We start from the raw sequence: 23,049 nt of genomic DNA on the forward strand, positions 1-23,049 counted from the left end.
AGCCGGGGTCAGGAAGAAGCCAGGAGGGACGTCAGGGAAAGCCGGGTCAAGCATAGGTAATTAGGAACACAGGACAAAGTGAACCTTTGCTGCTTCAATAGCCTGAAGAGCTTGCTGTGGGCTTGATAATAGGCTGGTCCAAAGGAGAGCCTCCGAGCACACCTTCTCCCCTATTTGTGGAAGAGGGGACAGGCTATCCTCATGGCTCCTACCTTTTGTGGAAGTGCACCAAGAGGCGAGAATATTGCAGATAGAGCCGCAGAGAAAGATTGGAGTGCCTGGTCTCATTGGCAGCAAATAGTCCAGGAATTCTAGTACCTCTGCCTGAAAACATGTAGTTGTACGTAACTAATAAGCAAGTTATTACTTTTTGCTTATATAGCATCATAACAAATTCCACACTGCTGAGGTTATACAGTACATAAAATTACAGATTTAAAATGTGGAGGGACCTGTTTTCTAGAGCTTCAAGCAACATAGCCTGTTTAGACTTTATGTGAAATGTAATTTGTTAATTGTTTATTGTAGAGCTCATCATATTAAACAGACTCTTACAAATGTGTTTATGAAAAATGGCAGGCAGGCAGTCAGACAGTATATTTATAGCAGGTCTGAGTCCTCAGGCAAGAATAATTGATATAAGAGGACAAAAATCAATTAGTGCCGAACATACTGATAACAACAACCATAGTTTTATATATATGTAATTTACTGGAATCTAAAAAATAGGAAGATTCTGCTCTGGGGTTCAGTTTTATGCATTAGTTCTCTTATTAATATTTAGTTAAAATATAAGAAAATACTTTGCTGCGGGTTACACTTTGGCAGAGTTGCCAATTTGCCACCCTAAGGCATGTTATTTCAGGATAGGTTTGTGGGAAAAGAGAAGCGTTCCCGCACCTCTCTTTCTCCGCAAATCTATATGAATTAGTCTTTCATGTACCGTTTGGTGCTCTAAATGCGGAATCCCCATCTACTACATAGATACACACATCATGAGTATTCATGACAAGGGACGTGTCTTCAATATGACCACGCCCCTATGGCAAAGGAGGATGCAGCACCGTCTGTTTCTGATCAGGAAAAGGCGCATCTGTGACCTATAAAGAAATCAGCTGACCCTAGGACGTTGCTCAGTTATACTGTCATATTCAATGGGTAGTTACACTCTTTGTTTCTGACCCTTGGCTTTGAATATGACGTTGACCCTGTTTTCCGGTGTCCAGATCACTGGTTTGTTTAGATTAACATCCAGCACCCTGAACGTCGGTTTGCATACCAATTCCACTTGGTCAAAGTTACTCCATCCACTTCTGGCCCCCTCTAGTGTATACTGTTATGGCAATAGTGTCAATCTCAGCTCATTTGGGCTCCCCTCAGTCTAACCATAAGTCTAAACCTAACATAGTCTTGCCTCTCAGTGCACTCGCAAATGGGCGTAGCCACTGGGACAACCTCTCCCTTGTTTTTCCAAATGGAAGCACCACCCTTTTGTGGAAGTGTACCAGGAGTCCAGGTTCACGGAAAAGCAGAAAAACAAAGGGGGCAGGAAAGAAGACAAAATATAATAAGAAAATAGAGCTGCAAGAAAGAAGACGGGACACGGAAGCAGTCAGCTGTATGAGAGTGTTAATGAGAGTGCAAGAGACCTTGAATGAGTGTGTGAGAGTGTCACACCATCATAAAGTTTGGGACCCCCTTTCACAGATTACCCTCCACAACACCAGGGTTTGGGGCAAATATGGCACAGGCAGGCTGTTTGGGTGTACTCACAAGCTGTTGTGTGGCAAAGATGGCACAGACAATTTTTGGCAGGTACTGAAAAGCTGTTTGGGGATAAAAATGGCACAGACAATCTGAGGAAAAAGGTGGCACTGACAAGCTCTTTGGGGACAAATGTGGCAAAGCTGAGGCGCTGACAAACTTTTTGGGGGCAAATATGAAAGACAAGCTGGGGGCACTGGCAAATTTGGGGTGACAGGCAAGATGGCACAGGCAAGCTGTTTGGTGCAAAGTTGACACAGAGGACAAAGGTTGCACAGACAAGGTCTTTGGGGACAAAGATGGCACTGGAAAGTTGTTTGGGCAAATATGGCAAAAGCAGGCTGTTTGGGGGTACTGACAAGCTGTTTTGTGGCAGAGATGCCACAGAAAATCTGGGGGCCCTGACAAGCTGTTTGGGACAAACTGGGGACACTGGCAAGCTGTTTGGGGACAAAGATTGCAAAGGCAACCTGCAGCTTGTACAGTTAGCTTGAAGGTTTACTTCATGTAAGGGTCAGCATTATGTGCTCAATTTCTAGGTCAGTCAAGATATTTTTGATGACTTTTTCACCACACTGAGCTAGTTCTTTATGGGCATGCTAATTAAATCCTGAAAGTCTTCCTCCATAGACTCAGTAGTCAGTAGTTATACTATAAGGAGTCAGTATGTTTGTCTAGTATATTGGGCTAAGGTAATACGGATAGAAATTACCTTATAATCATTGCAAAAAAAAATGTAATACCTTTGTGTAGCTTAATATATCATAGGAAACCTACACTAAATCACTGGAGCGTATGTGTGTGCATGTGTATACACACTGCACATGTGTGAATAGTTATTCATACAGAAAATTACATTTGAGTTACATTGGTTTGAAATAATTATAAAGATTAAAATGGGAAATTTGGGCTAAAACATTTGCATAGTAAAAATGGGCACTTTTTTTGCATATGAGCCAGGTTCTATTACAATTTAAAACGATCAATGTATGAGAGTATTTCATGTCATATGCTGGTTTAATGCACCATTTTTACTTATTCCATTTAGCAAATGTAATGCTTTTCATTCTACTTTATTCTTAAATGTGATATTTTAATACAGCTGACTTAAGCTGACTAAAGGGACACTCTGGTGTGCCATACATTCCCATGGGTGTGATATATTATTAATAGATTTCAATAACACCAGCACCATCCCCATTATACTGCTCCCTCACCGTGAAGGTAAGGGGTGAGCTCTGGGAGGCAAAGTCTTTATTTTATTTCTATGAGGGAAGAGTGGTAGCAGTCACAACCTTGCTGACTCCGCTGCATTCAACTGTTTTCTTTTTAGACTTTCGTTACAGTTTGCTGCTTTTGGAAACCATGTACCAAGTCTCCGGAAGAGAGAGAGCTCTCGGCAACCCTATACTATGGTTGCTATAGCATGCTATGTTAGATTTACATCTGAAATGGTAGAGGTAAATAATGGCCTTTATTGAGCCTTGAACTAATTGTTTCTACATAAAGTTCTAAATATAGTATAGTCTGTATCACGTAAGCCTTGTTGTGGTCCTCTCATCAAAAATGGAGGTTGCTTGTGCTTGATGTTTTCAGTAACTACATAATAGCATTTTATTTACGTAATAAGGTCAATGAGATCTAATTCATAGTCACAAGATCTGTTAAGAAGTATAATACCCAGATTCTTAAATGATTTACGCAAATCAGTCTATTGAGTTAATATAATGCTCAAACTGTTCACTTCTGCATGTGGTAGGCATGTGATTTAAGGTGCTGCATTAATATATATATTGATATATATTGACAAGATGTCCTTGACCTTAATGTTTTAGTGATGTGCTATTAAAATCGACAAATGCTATCATTCCAAACCATGCTGCTTTATCCAGTGAATATAAGTTAATATAACCATTTGTCCCAGACCTACAGAATGGACCTGAGAACCAGTGTGACTGTTAACCAAAGGAGTGGCTGCATTAATGGTTAGGCGGCGTACAGTGCTGATATTTACCTAATTTTTTGTGTGCAAGTATTGTTGGCTGCCCAGGGTGCTTAATCAGTTTAAACAAATTTACAGAAAGTACATAGAATGTGGCAGCAGATAAGAACCATTTGGCACATGTTCCACTTCTAACAGAATCTTCTTTACTAATCCACAAACTAAACTATTAATATCTGGTGTAAAAGACTGCATAGGGTATACCTGGCTAGAAACAACACAGCTAACATACCCTTTAATTTCAATAAACAGAGTCACTGCAACCTGGGAATTAAGTGGAAATTATACCCAATCATGCGTAAAAGATGTCTGTTTCCTTAACCCATTCTCAAAATATATATTGGTTTGTGAGTTTCGATTACAGCAAGCATAGTTTTCAGTTCATCTTTTCTTTGCATTATTCAGGTAGCAGGTATACTTCACCTAATAACCAGCTAGGTCAGATCGTATTGTGTAAAATACAAGACAAAACAGATAATGAGTCAGAGCGTGACAGATGTATGACAATGAGAACACAAGGTCAGTATACAGTTACATTTGCTTACCCCCCTTGGGCATAGAGGTGACACAATAATTACTGTGGATTTTTTATATCCATTGACCTTGTTTTAACCACTTCTGTGCTTAAGAGGCCAGGGCGGCAAAAGGTTACATAATTAGTGGGGCACATCCATTTGCAGTGATAGATAGCAACCACTAATAATCTATACTCATGTCCATTATTTTCAATATCACCACCATGAATTTTGGAAAGAATTTAATTTTGGGAGTTAATTTGAACATGCAGTAAATTATTCACCAAATACACAGTTTATTGAACATGGCGGAGTGAGTTAAATGGTGGAGAAAGAAACCCACTAAATGTAACAATGGTTTTTTTACATATTTATTTACTTATGTATGTTTTGCATATGTTATTTATTATTACGTATGTATTTCAATTATATCTAACCTAGTGAGCTTCTATAAATATGATTTTCATCCCTAAAAAAAAGAGTCCCTAAAACACCAAAAATTACAATTCCATATGTGTTCCAATAATGCATTATAATGTATAGAAATATTGGCTCAATCAGTAGCAAGACAATTTGATTACGGGTTTATTTTCTTCTAGGGGAAATTCTGCGACACCGAACACCCACCACAGGACGCACTGTGACTTCTCCGGAGAGTGGTCACAACCGCCACTGCGAGAAATTTCCAAATTTTCCAAGAAGGTCTCGCCAGACCCTCCTGAAAACTCTGGCTCCCCTTGCAGGTTGAATAAAGGTACTGCATTCAATTATGCAATTCAACGGAGCCCAGCTTTCTAATCTAATGTGATTAGTAAAATATTGTAAAAAGTTATTAAACATAAAGGGAAAAAATAGCCGTCACCATCAGGGGAACCATTCGGTCCAAAAAATTATAAAATAAAAAAATTAAAGTTTATTATTATGAGGAAGTGCTAAAATTAGATCTTTCCAAAATTCCTGACATGGAAAGAGTTAAAACACTAGCATTTCAAATACCGAAGGGGTGTCTACTTTAAAAAAAAAGAATGGTTTGATGGGGTAAATTGGAGTGGCCGGGTTCAAAGAGAGGACATACTGACCAAAATGGAAAAAAGCACATTTCTCAAATGTGGCCTTTTACCCCCCAAACAACAAGACAAACCCATGCATGGGTGGTATCACTGTAATCAAGAGATGCATGATTGCTGAACACATATTGGGGTTTTATTTGACAGTGACATATACCAGGAGTGGTACATTTATACTTGAAGTACAATGTGTTTGAAAAAAAAACACACAAAAAATACCACCACAAATTTTGACAAAGGCTGGTGGTAAAATTAGTGCATGGAAAGGGTTCAAGTACTGGCATTTGAAATACCCTAGGGTAAATTGAACTGACCGGCTTCAAAGTTGGCCCAAATAGGACATGGTCGCAGAAGGACCAGATGTCAAAGTTCTAAGTTAAAAAATACACACATCCCAAATGAGGCATTTTACCTCCCAATCAACCCGACAAACCCATGCATGGGGGTATCAGTGTATTCAGGAGATGTTGCTGAACGCATATTGGTGTGTTGTTTGGCTGTGACGTATACCAGGAGCTGTACATCCATACCTGAAGTACGATTTCTGTGATAAAAAAACAAACTCTGACAAACTTTGTGGTAGTAATTTATTTACTACCCTTTGTCAAAAGTACTGGAATTAGTGTATGGAAGGGGTTCAAATATCAGCATATGAAATACCTTGGGGTGTCTACTTTTCAAAAATATATGGTTTGATGGGGATAAATTGAACTGACCGGCTTCAAAGATACCTGAAATAGCACATGGGGCATAATTACCAGATTTGGAAAAAAATGGTTTTGAAATAGCAAAACGCTAGTTATACTTATTGCCCAATAAAAGCAAAAAAAGAAAAAAAAAGAACAGAAAAACATTGGGTATTTCTAAACTCAGGACAAATATTAGAATATAATTAGCAGTTTTCGCATTACTTTTTAGATGAGTAAAAGAGCTTTCAAATAAAAGTGATAAAAAGTTTTTTGGTTTTTTTTTTAACTTTGTCATCATATTTTTTTTATAGGAAATTAGATGATATGATCAAGAAAACTAAAGAAAACAAACAATATATAACTTGTGTGGGTACACTAAATGGGAGAGGAAAAAAAAACCCACTATACATCTATATAATTTATGTTTGATATCTTGAAACAGAAACACAGAATCTTAGAGGAACACAATGCACATTGTAGTTAATGTAGTTAACATAAAATAAAACCCTATGATATATCGACAAACATTTAGAAGACCCTATAACACACGTCCATTATAAAAGTAGTAAGAGAATGCTTGTGTATTGAGAGACTGAGTATTTGGCATGTACTCTTAGCTCCAGAAGTAAAATGAGCTCATGTGACCCAGCTACAAACACATTTGCTCAAACATGCCCAAAGGGAAAATTTATCCTTAAGAAAACGAATTAAAGTTTAGTGAAAGCTTCTTTTCAAGCGATAGTTTGTCTTTAGGCGCTGCACATATTGCCCAAAACATGTAGCAAAAAATATGTAAAACACATATCAAAAATGATATCCCACTCAAAGGATTTGGGGAGAAGTACTATGCATGAAGAGCCGTACCAGTGCATTAAAGGTACAGTATGAGTGTAATGATTGTCCTCTTGGCTATAGTATAAGATGCAGGTAATTGTATGACATTTTTGGCTTTAAAAAGTGTGTTTATTATGGAATAAATGTGTTAATAGGCACTTTGAAGTCCAAGTAGTGTGTCAGATATGTCATATGTGATATGAAATATGTATCTATTTATAAATCTGTTTATTATGATGACACATAAAATGTATCAATAACAAAAAGGCTGTTTTACGGAACCACAAAAAAAAAAACAATAAGCAGTTATGCAACCCTATCATTCAGCAGAGGTAACATCGAAAGAAACAGTGTCATCAGCCACTCATTTTCAATCCAAAAAGTAGACCAAATTAACACAAAAAATAAACAAGCCCGATCCCACCCCTGCCTCCAACTGGTATCTCATTGGTCCATGGCATCCTCACCATGGACCCAAAGTCCACATCAATGTTCACATCTCTAGTATAAAGTGTTACCTAGGCTACATTATGGGGGTTTATCAACTAACACTTGGGTGCAATACCATGATGTCAATTCAAAGGTACGTTTTATTGTCATTTGGGTATCAATATCGAATGTAGCAATATAACCCTGGCCAGGGGCGGGGGGGCAATTGCCCCCCAGGCCGCCCTGAATCCGGGCCGGCGGGCTGGCCGGGCGGCCAGCAGACGAACATTCATGGCAGCCGCAAAGTTAAAAACTAAGCGGCTGCCACCGGGACCGGCCACCGTGCCGGTAGCGTACCTGGTGGGGGGCGGTCCGCCTGGAGTGCCGCTCACTGAGGGGTGCCAGGACGCCTCCAAAAATGATGCGCGCGGCAACTGTGGCTGTGCGTCGGGACTTGATGTCAAATCCCGGCGCACAACACTGAAGCCACGCCCACCGTCTTCCGCGCACCGGAAGGACCGGACACAGAGGAGGAAGAAGAAGAGGAAGAATGAAGAGGAGGAGGAAAAGTGACAGTGCCAGAGGAAAGGTAGGAAAATATTAGTAAGTGTGTGAGAGTGATGGGTGTTATGCTGTAGTTTATGATGAATGTTTGTGAATGAGGGTTTCAGATTGCATGGAAGTGTGGGGGGATAGCATGGCATAGGGAGGCTGTCTAGGCATGATAGGCGTGTGATTGCTGTTATCAAATTTTTTTGATCACACGCCTATCATGCTAAGTCAGCCAGTACATGCTAGAACCTGGGCATGATAGGATTGTGATTGCTGTTAAATATATGTATATATATATGTATATATATACATATATTAATATTGTTGATTTTTTTTTTGTCTAATTTTGGTGTGTTACTTAAACTTAAATAAAGTATTTTAAACGTTTTTTTTTTGGTTTTGGCCAAATGAATGCTGAATTTTCAGTTTCGGTCCAGAATTTTCATTTCGGTGCATCCCTACTACATACTATGCCAGTCACTGAAGTGTTAGGCCTACACCACATCAATGTTTGGCTTAGTATATAGTGATAGGGGTTGTACTGCAGTATTGTCAGTGTCTGGCTCAAAGTATAGGCACACATTGACAGTGGTACAGCGTAATCCCTAAGTATATAATGATAACAGTTATGCTGTACCACCGTCAATGTGTGCCTCAGTATATAATGATAACAATTTTGCTGTACCCCTGTCAATGTTTGCCTAACCATAGAAAATATGCAGTTTTAAAGTGTGTGTGGGGGGGAGTGCCAAATACAGGATCTGCCACAGGTGCCAAATACTCTAGGTACGCCCTTGCGTCGTGCGGCAGTCAGGCCCAATGGCCATTCCTCAGTTCTTCGTCCCACGTCTTAAAAGGGGTGGGATAAAGAGCTGAGGCACGGCTATTGGGCAGCGTGGTGCATGCACGCCGGCCGCTTTAATTTCATTAGGCGCCAGTGGAGTGACTGCTATCATTGTCGCTCGCAGCCGCTTTGGTGGCGCAGTGGGCCGCTTGACTAGACTTGCCCCCCAGGCCTTAGGCTGCCAGCCCTCCCCTGACCCTGGCAAACATTAAAGAGCTTCTGTGTTTACTTTCTTGATCAAGCTAGGTGTCCAACCAATCCATATGGAATAAATAGTATAGTTTAGCTGTTACCGGGGTTAGTGTAGGAGGGGTATCATTGATCCACTTTGCTGCGTGTAAGAAATTAAATGCGAGCAATGGACAAAATAGCAATTGCCGGTGTGATATAATTCACCGGACATTTAAGACCCATGCCAAACTCCCTCCCCTTACCCCAAAAAGTCTGAACAACCAGGCAGAACCAAAGGCAATGATATAAGTCAGCATCCAGCAAGTGACATTTAGGGCAATCTGCCCTCCCGTGCCCATATGCTGCTTACACACCGGGCAGAGATAGACATAGTGCTTTAACTTAAGATGCATGTCACTATATGTAGCTGTCACAAACCGGGTCCATACAGACGACTGTAAAGATCCAGAGTGCCCAAAGATTGTGTTCAGGAGTTACGGTGCAGTAGCGGAGTTGGACAGGGCCTGGTGCAGGGCGACAGCACTCTCCCAGTGGGCATCTAGGATTGTGCAGCCACACACCAACGCCCAACCCTGCTTAGCTTCCGAAATCAGATGAGATCAGGCGCATTCAGGGTGGTATACTGTCACGCTCTACCCAGACTGCGGAGCTGCATATCTCTGTCTTGCTTCAGTTTCTGTTTTGCTTCAATCCATTCCTGGATTTCCTTATGCTCTGTTCTGATCCTTCATTCCTTGCTTTTAGTTCTGCTTCCTTCATATAGGTATGCCCCACCCATTGTTTGTCTCAGTCTGCAATCGTCAGGTATGTCTCTCTGATATGTGTTTGGATTTCATGTTTGGTTTGTTTAGTACCTTTGTAAGTAGGGTTTAGCGTTAGGACCCATCGTAAATTGGAGTACTTTGGCATAGTGGTGGGCTAAGCATACTATGGCCATAATATGTGACGGAATCTCCAATTGTTATCTTGTAGTCCTAGGCTAGTCCTGTTTGGTCCTGTGGTTTTTGTGTATTCTTATCATGTGTTGCTTGGTCACTCTTGTCAGCTCTGTGCTTTGTTGTCCTGTCTTGAATCCCCGGTAGAGGGGTGTCCTGTCATGTTCATGTTGGATCTTGAGTATTCCTTGTCTTGTTCCCTGTATTATGTATATCATGTCTGGTTATGCTCCTTGTTCTGTCCCCCTTGCTTGCTATGTTTCTCCTGTACTCTGCTTAGCTTCCATACTCTCAGCCTGCAGCATCCTGCACATGATTCCAGTGCTATGTCTCATGCCTGCTCCAGGGTGCCTGCAGGATATCTCCAAGTTCTGCTCTGTTCTGTCATCATCTGCTGCTATGTCAGGGCGCTGGTATGTGGCTGCACAACCAATGACGTGTCTACTACACTTGAAGTCAAAGGTGCTTCCAGGTCAGTGAGTTAAAGCTATGCTGCAGTTTAAACTGCTCCAGAGCCTATCATGAGTGGGTGATCTTGATTATTAGTGAGTGATCAGAACTTAACTTGGAAGTTAAAAAATGCAAAAAAAACAAAACCAAAAAACCCACACAAATTATTAATGGGGGAAAAAAAAAATCTATTTCAATGTTTAATACATAATTATTACTATCTGATCATTCTAGGTCACTGATTATTGATTGTCTCACTGATCTGTGTCAGTGTCCTAAAATTGTCACTTTAAATGATTAGGTTTGAAAACTGCAACTCGCATGGTGCAATTTTGAACCCGCAACATTCAAAAAACATGCTCTACCCATGCATGTGAGGTATTGCTGTACTTAGTGGGTGTTGCTGAATACAAATGATGATTTGTTTCTGTGCTTTCACATACCCTGGGAAAGAAATATGAAGATTGGTGCTAAAATGGTTAAATAATAACTGTTCAAATGCCCCTAGAATATATACTTTTTTTTTAGCAGTTTTGCTTTTTTTATAAACTCTATTGAGACCCAACTCCCAGTATTTTTTTATACTCCACTGTATAGAACAGTATAGAGTGATGGGAGTTATGATGTACTAGAGCATAATTATTTAATGAAAAATACATTGGAAATGGTACAGCATAACACCCATCACTCTCACACACTTACCAATCCACACATATACCAATCCACACGTATACCAATCCACACGTATACCAATCCACACATACACCAATCCACACACACACACCAATCCACACACACACACCAATCCACACACACACCAATCCACACACACACCAATCCACACACACACCAATCCACACACACCAATCCACACACACACCAATCTCCACACATACTAATCCACACATACTAATCCACACACACCAATCCACACGTATACCAATCCACACGTATACCAATCCACACGTATACCAATCCACACATACACCAATCCACACATACACCAATCCACACATACACCAATCCACACATATACCAATCCACACATACTAATCCACACATACCAATCCACACACATACCAATCCACTCTCACTCACTGAATGCTTTCCTACCTTTCCTCTTTTCTCCTTACAGCTTCTTTTCCTCCTCTTCTTCAGTTCTTCTGTCTTCTTCCGGGTCAGAGGGCACTGACGGCAGTAGGCGCGGCTTCAGTGTTGTGCGCCGGGATCTGACAACAAATCCCGGCACACAGCAGCTGTTGCCGCGCAGATCGCAAGGGGGCGATATCGGAGGTCTTTAACAGACCTCCGGCTCCTTTGAGTGATTTTAAGCCGGGTTCAAGGGTTGAACCCGGCTTAAAATCACTCAAGGGAGCCGGAGGTCTGTTAAAGACCTCCGATACCGCTCCCTTGCGAGCCTGCTCCTCCAGCGGCGGACATTACTGTCCGTCTCTGGAGGGGTGCCGGGTGCCGGCAAGTTGGCACCCCCCTGATGAGCGGCACCCAGTGCGGACCGCCCCCCCCGCCCCCCGCTAGGTACGCTACTGCCTATCACTATATAGAGAGGCACACATTGACCGTGGTACAAGCCAGACATTGACAATAATGCAGCATAACCCCAATCACTATATACTAAGCCAAACATTGATGTGGTGTAGGCCTACCACTTTAGTGTTAATTTAGCATTCACTTGACTGAAACCGAAAATGACCCCCCCACACATTTAAAAACAAAAAAAAACACTTTTATTAAAAGTAAAACCAAAATTAGACAAAAAAATCAACAACAATATATATATATATATATATATATATATATAATTAACAGCAATCACACTGGTTGCTTGGGCATGATAGGAGTGGGATTGCTGTTAGCAATTATATATATATATATATATATATATATATATATATATATATATATATATATATATACAATTTTGGTGTGTTACTTACTTTTAATAAAGGTGTGGTTAACACACCAAAATTGAACAAAAAAATATATAATTGCTACCAGCAATCTCACTCCTATCATGCCCAGGCAGCCAGTACATGCTGGAACCTGAGCATGATAGGAATATGATTACAGTCTCCCTATGCCATGCTATCCCCCCCACACACACTTACACATCCATGCTATCACACACACACACTACAGCTTAACACCCATCACTCTCACACACTTACTAATTCACTCACAGAATGTTTTCCTACCTTTTCTCTGTCTCTGTCACCTCCTCTTCTATGTCTTCTCCTTCTGGTGCAGTAAAGACGGTGGGCGTCAGAGCCGGCCTTAGGCGTTGTGGCGCCCTGTGCGGACTACTCCTCTGGCGCCCCCCCTCTGCCCCTTCAAACTAACCCCCCTCTCTGCCCCTTCAAACTAACCCCCCTCTCTGCCCCTTCAAACTACACCCCCCCTCTGCCCATTCAAACTACACCCCCCCTCTGCCCATTCAAACTACACCCCCCCTCTGCCCATTCAAACTACACCCCCCCTCTGCCCATTCAAACTACACCCCCCCTCTGCCCATTCAAACTACACCCCCCCTCTGCCCCTTCAAACTACCCCCCCCCTGCCCCTTCAAACTACACCCCCCCTCTGCCCCTTCAAACTACCCCCCTCTGCCCCTTCAAACTACCCCCCTCTGCCCCTTCAAACTACACCCCCCCCACTTACCTTGTTGCCGGAGTCCTGCGGTGAGAGCGGGAGGCATCCGTCTTCTCGCTCTGCCGCGGTGCCGGCATTTCATGTTGAGCGCCGGACTATGAGATGCCGGCACCGCGACGGAGTCACGGAGAGTAAGGGGCGCCGATCGGTTGCTGAAAACTTCACGAGCAACCGCTCGGCGCCCCTGCCCGGGATTTAGATTAAAGCATCGTTTTTTTTAAAAACTTTATTTAACATGAATGATGTTTATTTAACATCATTCATGTTAAATAAAGTTTAAAAAATTTAAAAAATTTAAAAAAAAACGATGTTTTAAGTCCCGGGCAGGCGCCCCTACTACTATGTCGCACACCCCTAAGGCCGGCCCTGGTGGGCGTGGCTTCAGTGCTGTGTGCCGGGATCTGACATCAAATCCCGACGCACGGCATCAGTTGCTGCGTGCATCGCAAGGGAGCAGGATCGGAGGTCTGCATTAACAGACCTACCGCTCCCTTGATTGATTTTAAGCCGGTTGGAGGGAGATCCTTGATCTCACCAACCGAGCTTGCTCCACTAGCGGCGGACATTACTGTCTGTCTCTGGAGAGGTGCTGTGCATACAACCGGTAGCGGACCGCCCCCCCCCCCTTTGGTACGCTACTGGTTGTGCGCACAATTTTTGTTCGTGTGCGCTCCCTCTGAAAGCTATGTGCGCGTGCACAAGCGCACAGCTTAGAGGGAACACTGCACCTGTGTTGCATTTATTTTCATTTAAAGTATCATATCGTAATCATTATTAACCAGCTACCTGCAACACTGTTATTATTTGGTTTTCATAACCAGAACTATTGTACATCATTATTAAAGCAGACAATTAACTCTGCTCTCTGAATTTGCTATTAGCTCACCTGAAATAACACTTTTGTTCTAATACAAAAGGACATGTATTGCATATAAAGTGTTTCTATTAAAAACTAATTGTTGGCTCCACAAGCAAATATTTTCAGTGATTCTTTTAATACTGGTTTTCCTTTATTTCGTTATCTATTTCCATTGACCTTTCATAGATCAGCCCACCATTATGTATATGGCAAGCCCTTCCAAGTACTGTGCAGAACACGTCACATGACAGCATGCGCATGTATATAATCCACTCTCATCCAAATGCTTCTGCCAAGAAATGCAATTAGAGAAGCGCATAAAGGAACCAGCCGTGATGTGTCTGCTGGTTACAAATCCATGGAGACAGGGATATGGAAATGCATGGAGACAGGGATATGTAGCCATCAATAAAACAGCCTCAGCTCACACTGACATATTTGTTAACTTTCCTAGAAATAAGTATTTAATCATGTAAAACTTTATTCAGTGGAAACAGTTTAAGCCATAGAAGCCGTTTTTTATGTGGTTAAACCTCCAGAGGAAAGGCTGCCATACAATTTCAAATCTGCTAAATTCTAATTGCACAGTAGTGCAATTAATGTTTTGTGGAAAAGTGCCCTTAAGTACATAAACACTTAAAGACCCACTCAAATGATATAAAGTCTTTTCATAGTGTGTTAAAGTTCTTTTTATATGATTTTCTCTGTTGCCAACTTCTATAATTCTATAATTTGAAGAAGGTCTACCACTTTGTAGAGCCCCCTTCAGGTGTAAATAACAGTTCTTATCTAACATGATTAGCTATAATTTCTCCCTACAGCAAGCTTCTGGTGAGTAACCTTCACAGAAAAGATATATGTAGATAAAGCTATCCAGAACAAAACCACCCTCATAAAGCAAAAAAACTGCAATTATGTAATAATCATTTAAACAAATGAGTTCATGCTTATATTTTTATATATACTTAACAATAATTTGATTCATCTTTTTGAAACTATGACTTTGGTCGCTTGTTCCTTCTTCAATCTGGGTGTCTTCAAAATGTTATACTCTAAGTTCATCAACCTAAGCATGACTTCAGTTGTAACTATACATGTCATATATTACACGTAAAACAATGTCCATGTCTGTACCAGACAATATTGTCCATGTTACCAATAAATTGGTCCATACATTTTTATAGTTAGTAATAAAGTTAGTATGTTGGTGGAATGGAGTCTGGATCCCTTAAAAACCTGATGAGCCCATATGGACAAGTAGAGGAGCCTATGTAGTGTATGGTCTACAGTTTAGCAGCCCAGATACATTTCTGTAGAAAGCATTCCTGGAAGCTGAAAGCTGTGCTATTAGTGTTTCAAAACATAAGGTATTGGGGGGTTTTTTTCTCCTGAATTAACATTTGAGCTCATACAATCTTTTAATTAAAACATGAAAACTGCATATACAGGCAATTCCAGATCCATGGTCAGATTTTGCCAGTATCATTATAAAATAAGTGCCAGAGTGCTGTGACTGTCAAAAGGAAGATCACATTGCAATCTGGTCATGATCTAAGGACAGATACTGTTATAAATGGAAGCATCTTTTAAAGGCTGTAATTGCTGTTCCATTAGCTTGGAAATAGGAGACAAAGACAAGTACAGAATTGCCTAAGAAACACGTACATTGATTTATCCCCCGTAGTTTGATACATCTGCAAAGTGTAAATAAACAATGTTCGGAAACGTAATTTGTTTCACTGCATGAAGTTGTGTACTACTAAGTTTATCTTAAAACTCCTAAGACATCTAAGTAATATCACAACATGTTCACACAGTACTCTAAGACTCCAGAGAGACTTGGGGAAAGAGATAAAGCACTGACATTTCCAAAGTGTTTACATATCTTTTAATGGAATTAAAATGTCTGCTTATAATTTCTTTTTTTATTGTTTAGCTAGTGAAATTAGAAAAAATCATGGAAAAAGTTAATATTCCACACCAATAATGATTCCCCAACTTCAATATTTAGGAAGTGTTACTAGAAAATGTACACATTCTGTAATGGATCATGGTTTTCCATCAAAATATATACCAAAAAAATAATAAAAAATAATTCCTGTTTAAATTCTAAAGGGATATTTATTGGCTGTGTAATAAGGGTATAATTGAAAGGGTGAAGTGTATTTAAACTCATCTAGGACTGTGTGTTTTGTCTTTTAGTTGGAACCTTCACATTAGGAAAGAATAAAGTGTAATAGTTGCGTTCCAAGAGACCCTTCACTGACCTGCACTAATCGATCCAGAGCCATAAGCACTGTATAGCAGAATATGATTCCATGCAGGATGTAGTAATGCCATTTATATGATCCATTACATGGATCCATTCCAATGACTCTGTGTTCTTGTACTCGTGGTGCCAAAACAACCATGCACTGTATATTCCAATGAGAACACAATAAATACAAATTAAGCAGGAATAAATGAAAGCACTTTGGTAGTTATGTATTGTCATTATAAAGCATTGGTATTTTGCAGTTGTCACATTTTAACTTTGCAAACTGTAACACATGTGCAAAGAATGTGGTGTCTAAATGAAAAGGTGCAAAATCACTCTTTAAAAGCCTGTGCATATTATGCATAAACATAGTATTTATAACATTGTGTTGCAAGTGTAACTGTAGGCATTGCTTCTATAGAGTGCTTGCAACACATTTGTACATAACCTTCTTTATGCATATATATACACGATCAACCATAATATTATGACCACCTGCCTAATATTGTGTAGGTCCCCCTTTTGCCACAAAACAGCCCTGACTCGTTGAGGCATGGACTCCACTAGACCTCTGAAGGTGTGCCTGTGGTATCAGCGTTAGCAGCAGATCCTTTAAGTCCTGTAAGTTGCGAAGTGGGGCCTCCATTAATGCATCCTGGTGCCATGTGTTCTCCAGGTAAGCGATGCATACACACCCGACCTTCTATGTGTTGTAAAAGAAAATGTGATTCATCAGACCAAGCCACCTTCTTCCATTGCTCCGTGGTCCAATTCTTATTCTGATGTGCCCATGGTAGGAGCTTTCGTCAGTGGACAGGGGTTAACACGGGCACCCTGAATGGTCTGCGGCTACACAGCCCCATACATTAACACCTGACTTTTTCAGCAATTTGAGCTACAGTAGCCCTTCTGTTGGATTTTACCATACGGACCAGCCTTTGCCCCCCATGTGCATCAATGACCTATTGCTTTTCCGTCCTTGGACCAATTTTGATAGGTACTGACCACTGCAGACAGGAAACACCCCACAAAAGCTGCAGTTTTGGAGATTCCCTGACGCAGTCATCTAGCCATCACAATTTTGCCCTTGTCAAAGTCGCTCAGATCCTTACGCTTGCCCACTTCTCCTGCTTCTAATACATCAACTTTGAGGACAAAATGTTCACTTGCTGCCTCATATATCTCACCCGCTGACAGGCGTCATTATAACAAGATTATCAGTGTTATTCACTTCACCTGTCAGTGGTCATAATATTACGACTGATCGGTGTATATATTAACCAAAAAGGCTCTGTTTTAGGACTCCTGTTCTCTCTTTACACTACCTCACTTGGCAAACTGATCTAATCCTTTGGCTTGTAGTACCACCTGTATGCTCATGACACTCAGATCTACCTACCCTCTCCCGATCTCTCTCCTTTTGTCTTCGAACGTGTAACAAAGGTTACAGAAAACCTTTACATACAGATCACATTATTTCGGGTTTGTGTATTATATTTACCCAAGATTGGTTATTTTTGGCATTGTTACATACATTTTATTTGCACAGGGCATTTCATTGCCTTTGAGATGTTGGGATTGAAAAAAAGTCTTGGAATATTTAAACTACAGCTGTATGTACTTAAGGTACTCAAGAATTACGGTATAAATGTTATTAGCTTAGGCTGTTACCTGCATCATGATGACTTTATGTTTCATGCATATTATGATGTTTTATATATTTTTTTTCTCTCCAGAACATAAACAGAAATGTTACATTTATCAGAATATTCTGGAATTCACACAGTTGCCATTCATGTTCATGTTTCAGGCTCTCTGCTTTATTTTAAATCTGGTATCTGCCTAAATTTTAGATTTACTCCTTAAATTGTTTACATGTTTATTTGTTATTAAAATGATGAAATTGTAAAATATAAAAGATCAAAAATACCTTGAAATGCTTACACAAGATGAAACAGCACATTGTAGACTTACAAGAAACCAGCAGGGGTCAACAGAGCCCTAACTATCACATTGCACAGTATAATGGATAGCATGTGGATTAATGTAGGGCAGGGGCGTCCAACATGCGGCCCGCGGGCCACATGCGGCCTGCGAGACCTCGAGGTGCGGCCCGCGTAAGATCGGCAGCCAGGGCAACCGATCTTACGAGAGCCGCACCTCAAGCCCTGCTACTTACTTGTGGGAGGGTCTTCTGGACTGCACAGAGGAAGCGGAGTTCACGTGACATCCTACTTCCTCTGTGCTTTAGCAGAGAAGGCAGAGGGAGGCCGCGCCCCCTGCTGAAGTCTGTGAGCGGCATCGAGGAGCTGCAGTGCAGGTAAGGGGGTGGGGAGGGTGTTTGAATGAGTGTGTGTGATTGAGGGAATGAATCTGTGAATGAATGATTATATGAATAAATGAGTGTGTGTGTGTGATAGCATGGATGTGTAAGTGCTGGAACCTAGGCATGATGGGACTGTGATTGCTGTTAGCAATCACACTCCTATCATGCCAAGTCAGCCAGTACATGCTGAAACCTGGCCAGCTGCCCCCCTTGTGTAGTGATGCTGCCAGCAGTATGGGGTCTGCACATCACTTACAGCCACCCTGTACCAGCGTGTGTTGGCTGACTTGGCATGATAGGAGTGTGATTGCTAACAGCAATCACAGTCCCATCATGCCTACGTTCCAGCATTTACTGGATGGATGTGTAAGTGCTGGAACCTAGGCATGATGGGACTGTGACTACTGTTAGCAATCACACTCCTATCATGCCAAGTCAGCCAGTACATGCTGAAACCTGGCTAGCTGCCCCCCTTGTGTAGTGATGCTGCCAGCAGTATGGGGTCTGCACATCACTTACAGCCACCCTGTACCAGCATGTACTGGCTGACTTGGCATGATAGGAGTGTGATTGCTAACAGCAATCACAGCGAGCACAGTCCCATCATGCCTAGGTTCCAGCATTTACTGGTTGCCTGGGTATGATAGGAGTGTGATTGCTGTTAGCAATCACACTCCTATCATGCCAAGTCATATTGCTAATTTTGTCCAATTGTGTGTTACCTACTTTTATTAAACATGTGAGTTTTTATTATTATTTTTAAAGGTGGGGGTCATTTTCGGTTTTGGCTAAGTGAACCCTGAATGTTTTGGTCCAGAATTTTCATTTTAGTTCATCCCTAGAATAAATCTAGGGAATCCTGAATTTGTAGTCGCAAAACTTTCAAGGCCCAGAAATCAGTGAGAGGAAGAGTAAAGGTTTTGTGTCATTTTACTTTATTTTAATCTGCATATTTTATTAAAGGCCATATTTTTTGTCACAGTGAAAAATGAGTGCGGCTCGCGCACGTATACAATTCTGATGAAGTGGCCCACTGCAGAAAAAACTTGGACACCCCTGATGTAGAGGAAGAGCAGGGTGCATCCTTTTGTATAGTGATTGATTTACTCACTAAAATAGTTTCCAGGTGAGTTACAGACTTTTTAAAATATTATAAAGGACCAGCGCCATTGTGCTTTTGTTATTAAATAATAATAATAATAATTTTTTTAAAGACACTCGCTGAACCTGGCATTATACAGGACCAGCTCAGCTCTTTTTGCAGGAGAACATTGGCATCATTTGTAGGTTGGACTTAACTCTCCTGCAAACCCCTGATGATTTGCAAATGTTTATTTTATTCAGGTAAATAAGGACCTGGTTCACATACACATGGGTTTAAGTTTTTACAAGAGGTACATTACTTGAAGACCATTTTTCTTTTGCCATGGGTGGGGTTGCATCTTCAGACACATTGGGACACATTACACTATTTCATGTCATCAAAAAGTGCATTTTCAGACTAGATTCACTTTGCTACTTTGCCAAAATAGCATATATTGTATTTGATGGTGCTCTACAACATTCACTTGTGATAATTCCATTTTAGATGAGAGTTTATCTAGAGATTCTCATAATCTCCAGCTTGTCATACACCAAAGTGATGCGTGTAGGATAGCCGCCATTATGAAGTGGCTGTATATTTGACAGGATATACTTGGCCTCTTTTTTAAAGACTTCAATAACTCATTCTGCGCCAGACTACTTGTCCATGTGCCTTAACTCCAGGTTTTACTGTAGCTTTTACAAATTACTTATGGTGATAAAAATGGCTTTTCAATAAATCATGTAAAGATCTCTACATTATGTTCAAATGCTTGTGACAGCCAGGGTTGGCCCTACCATGGAGCAGAGTGGGGCAATTTGAAACCATTGTAGTTGAAGAATGGGAGAAATGGTTTAAAATTCCATTTTAAACTTCGCCCCAGGCAGCATTATGTCTTGGGCCCAGGGGAGGGCTGGCAGCCTAAGGCCTGGGGGGCGAGTCTAGTCAACTGGCCCATTGCACCATCAAAGCGGCTGCGAGCGACATTGAAAGTGGCCGTCGTGCGGCAGTCACTCCACCAGCGCCTAATGAAATTAAAGTGGCCGGCGTGCACGCACCGCATGCCTCAGCTCTTCATCACACCCCTTTTAAGACGTGGGAAGAGGAGCTGAGGCATGGCCGTTGGGTCTGACAGCCGCATGATACAGGGGCGTACCTAGAGTATTTGGCACCTGTGGCAGACCCTGTATGTGGCAACCCCCCCCACACACACACACTTTAAAACTGCATAGTTTCTATGGTTAGGCAAACATTGACAGGGGTACAGCAAAATTGTTATCATATACTTAGGAATTACGCAGCACCACCGTCAATGTGTGCCTATACATTGAGCCAGACACTGACAACCCCTATCACTATATACTAAGCCAAACATTGATGTGGTGTAGGCTTACCACTTTAGTGACTGGCATAGTATATAGTAGGGATGCACCAAAATGAAAATTCGGGACTGAAACTAAAAATTCAGCATTCACTTGGCCAAAACTGAAAAAAAAAAAAAAAAAAAAAATTTAAAATACTTTATTAAAAGTAACACCAAAATTAGACAAAAAAATCAACAACAATATTAACATATATATACACATATATATATATATATATACACATATATATATATACACATATATATATATATATATATATATATACACACATATATATAACAACAATCACAATCTTATCATGCCCAGGTTCTAGCATGTGCTGGCTGACTTAGCATGATAGGAGTGTGATTGCTGTTTGCAATTATATATATATATTAATACTGTCATTGAATTATTCTGTCCAATAAAAGTGTTAACACACCGAAGTTGGACCAAAAAATTATTTATAACAGCAATCACACTCCTATCATGCCTAGGCAGCCACTACATGCTGGAATCTGGGCATGAAAGGGATGTGATTACGGACTCCCTATGCCAAGCTATCCCCCAACACGTACACATCCATGCTATCTGAAACCCTCATTCACAAACATTCAGCATAACAACCATCACTCTCACACACTTACATTCAGCATAACACCCATCACTCTCACACACTCACATTCAGCATAACACCCATCACTCTCACACACTCACATTCAGCATAACACCCATCACTCTCACACACTCACATTCAGCATAACACCCATCACTCTCACACACTTACATTCAGCATAACACCCATCACTCTCACACACTTACATTCAGCATAACACCCATCACTCTCACACACTTACTAATCCACTCTCTCCTACCTTTTCTTCTTTCACTCTCACTTTTCCTCCTCTTCCTCTTCTTCTTCTTCTTCTTCTTCTTCCTGTCCTTCCGGTGCACTGAGCGCGGAAGACGGTGGGCGTGGCTTCAGTGTTGTGCGCCGGGATTTGACATCAAGTCCCGGCGCACAGCCACAGTTGCCGCGCGCATCGTTTCTGAAGGCGTGCCGGCATGGTGGCACCCCTCAGATGAGCGGCAGCCGGGGCGGACCGCCCCCTCCCCCCCCCGCCAGGTACGCATGACGGCCGCATTCAATCCTGCTCGCGGCCGCTTAGTTTTTAACTTTGCGGCCGCAGCTGCATTGAATGCTCGTCTGCTGGTCGTCCGTCCGGCCCACCGGCCCGGATTTAGGGCGGCCTTGGTGACAGCAATTTAACATCTAAATGTTGTAGTTGAAGAATGGGGAAAAAATCCTGATATCTATGGTTAAGGTGCAAATTCATGCTTAGCGTTTTTGTCTGATCATCCCAGGAATTGCAAAAAAAAGGAATTATATAAATACATATACAGTATATATATATATATATATATATATAAAATGAAATTTTTTTCTTTTTTTTGTTAAATTTTCTATTTTAGCAAATAATTTTTTTTTCTAAGGTCAGGACAAAGCTATGAATAAAAATGGAATCAAATCAGACTTCCAAATGAATGTTGGTGATGAAGTTTGGAGGGGCTCCAAACAAAAAAGATTCAATTTAGAGGAGCCCCATCTCATGTACCAGTGATACAAAAGGATACATATACATAACTAATGAATCACTTTAAGGTTTGCAAATGAACAAAATGCATTGTGACAATTGATATAAACGTATACATTTTCTGAGGAGGAGCATGAAGATAATGGTGGCTCTATGCAGCTACTTAATCTGTTTAAATGGTATTTTGCTCATGGTTAAGAATATTTTAAAACTGGGTTTATTCAGGCTTGCATAAAGACAAAACAAGACATATGTAACATTAGAGATATGCATCAGATATTAATCGTAAAACCAGATTTCTAGGAAATGAAGGGCTGCATAACTCATAACTCTAAGGCTCTCCTCTAACGTCTAATGAAGAGAGGATGCTATCTCGCAATAGGTTCTTTAATACCCCTCGAATCTTTTAGATTTTTTCTGAAATGGGGGGGATCTATGCCTCATCGCAGGCTTTTAGAGCCAGTCTCTTATTTTGGTGGGTTACAGGTCCTCCAGGATGTGCTTCTGGTGCCAAATTCTTAAGGTAACCTTGACAGGTCCTAATGCTGACCCCTGCTTTGAGCCTGGTGGCATCTAAATCAGTAATTACTAGACTTGTGCATTCGTCTTCTGGCGAACATGAAA

Source organism: Sceloporus occidentalis, unplaced genomic scaffold (assembly GCF_023333645.1).
Source record: "Sceloporus occidentalis isolate IW3139 unplaced genomic scaffold, rSceOcc1.0.p SCAF_17, whole genome shotgun sequence".
NCBI classification, from domain to species: domain Eukaryota; kingdom Metazoa; phylum Chordata; class Lepidosauria; order Squamata; family Phrynosomatidae; genus Sceloporus; species Sceloporus occidentalis.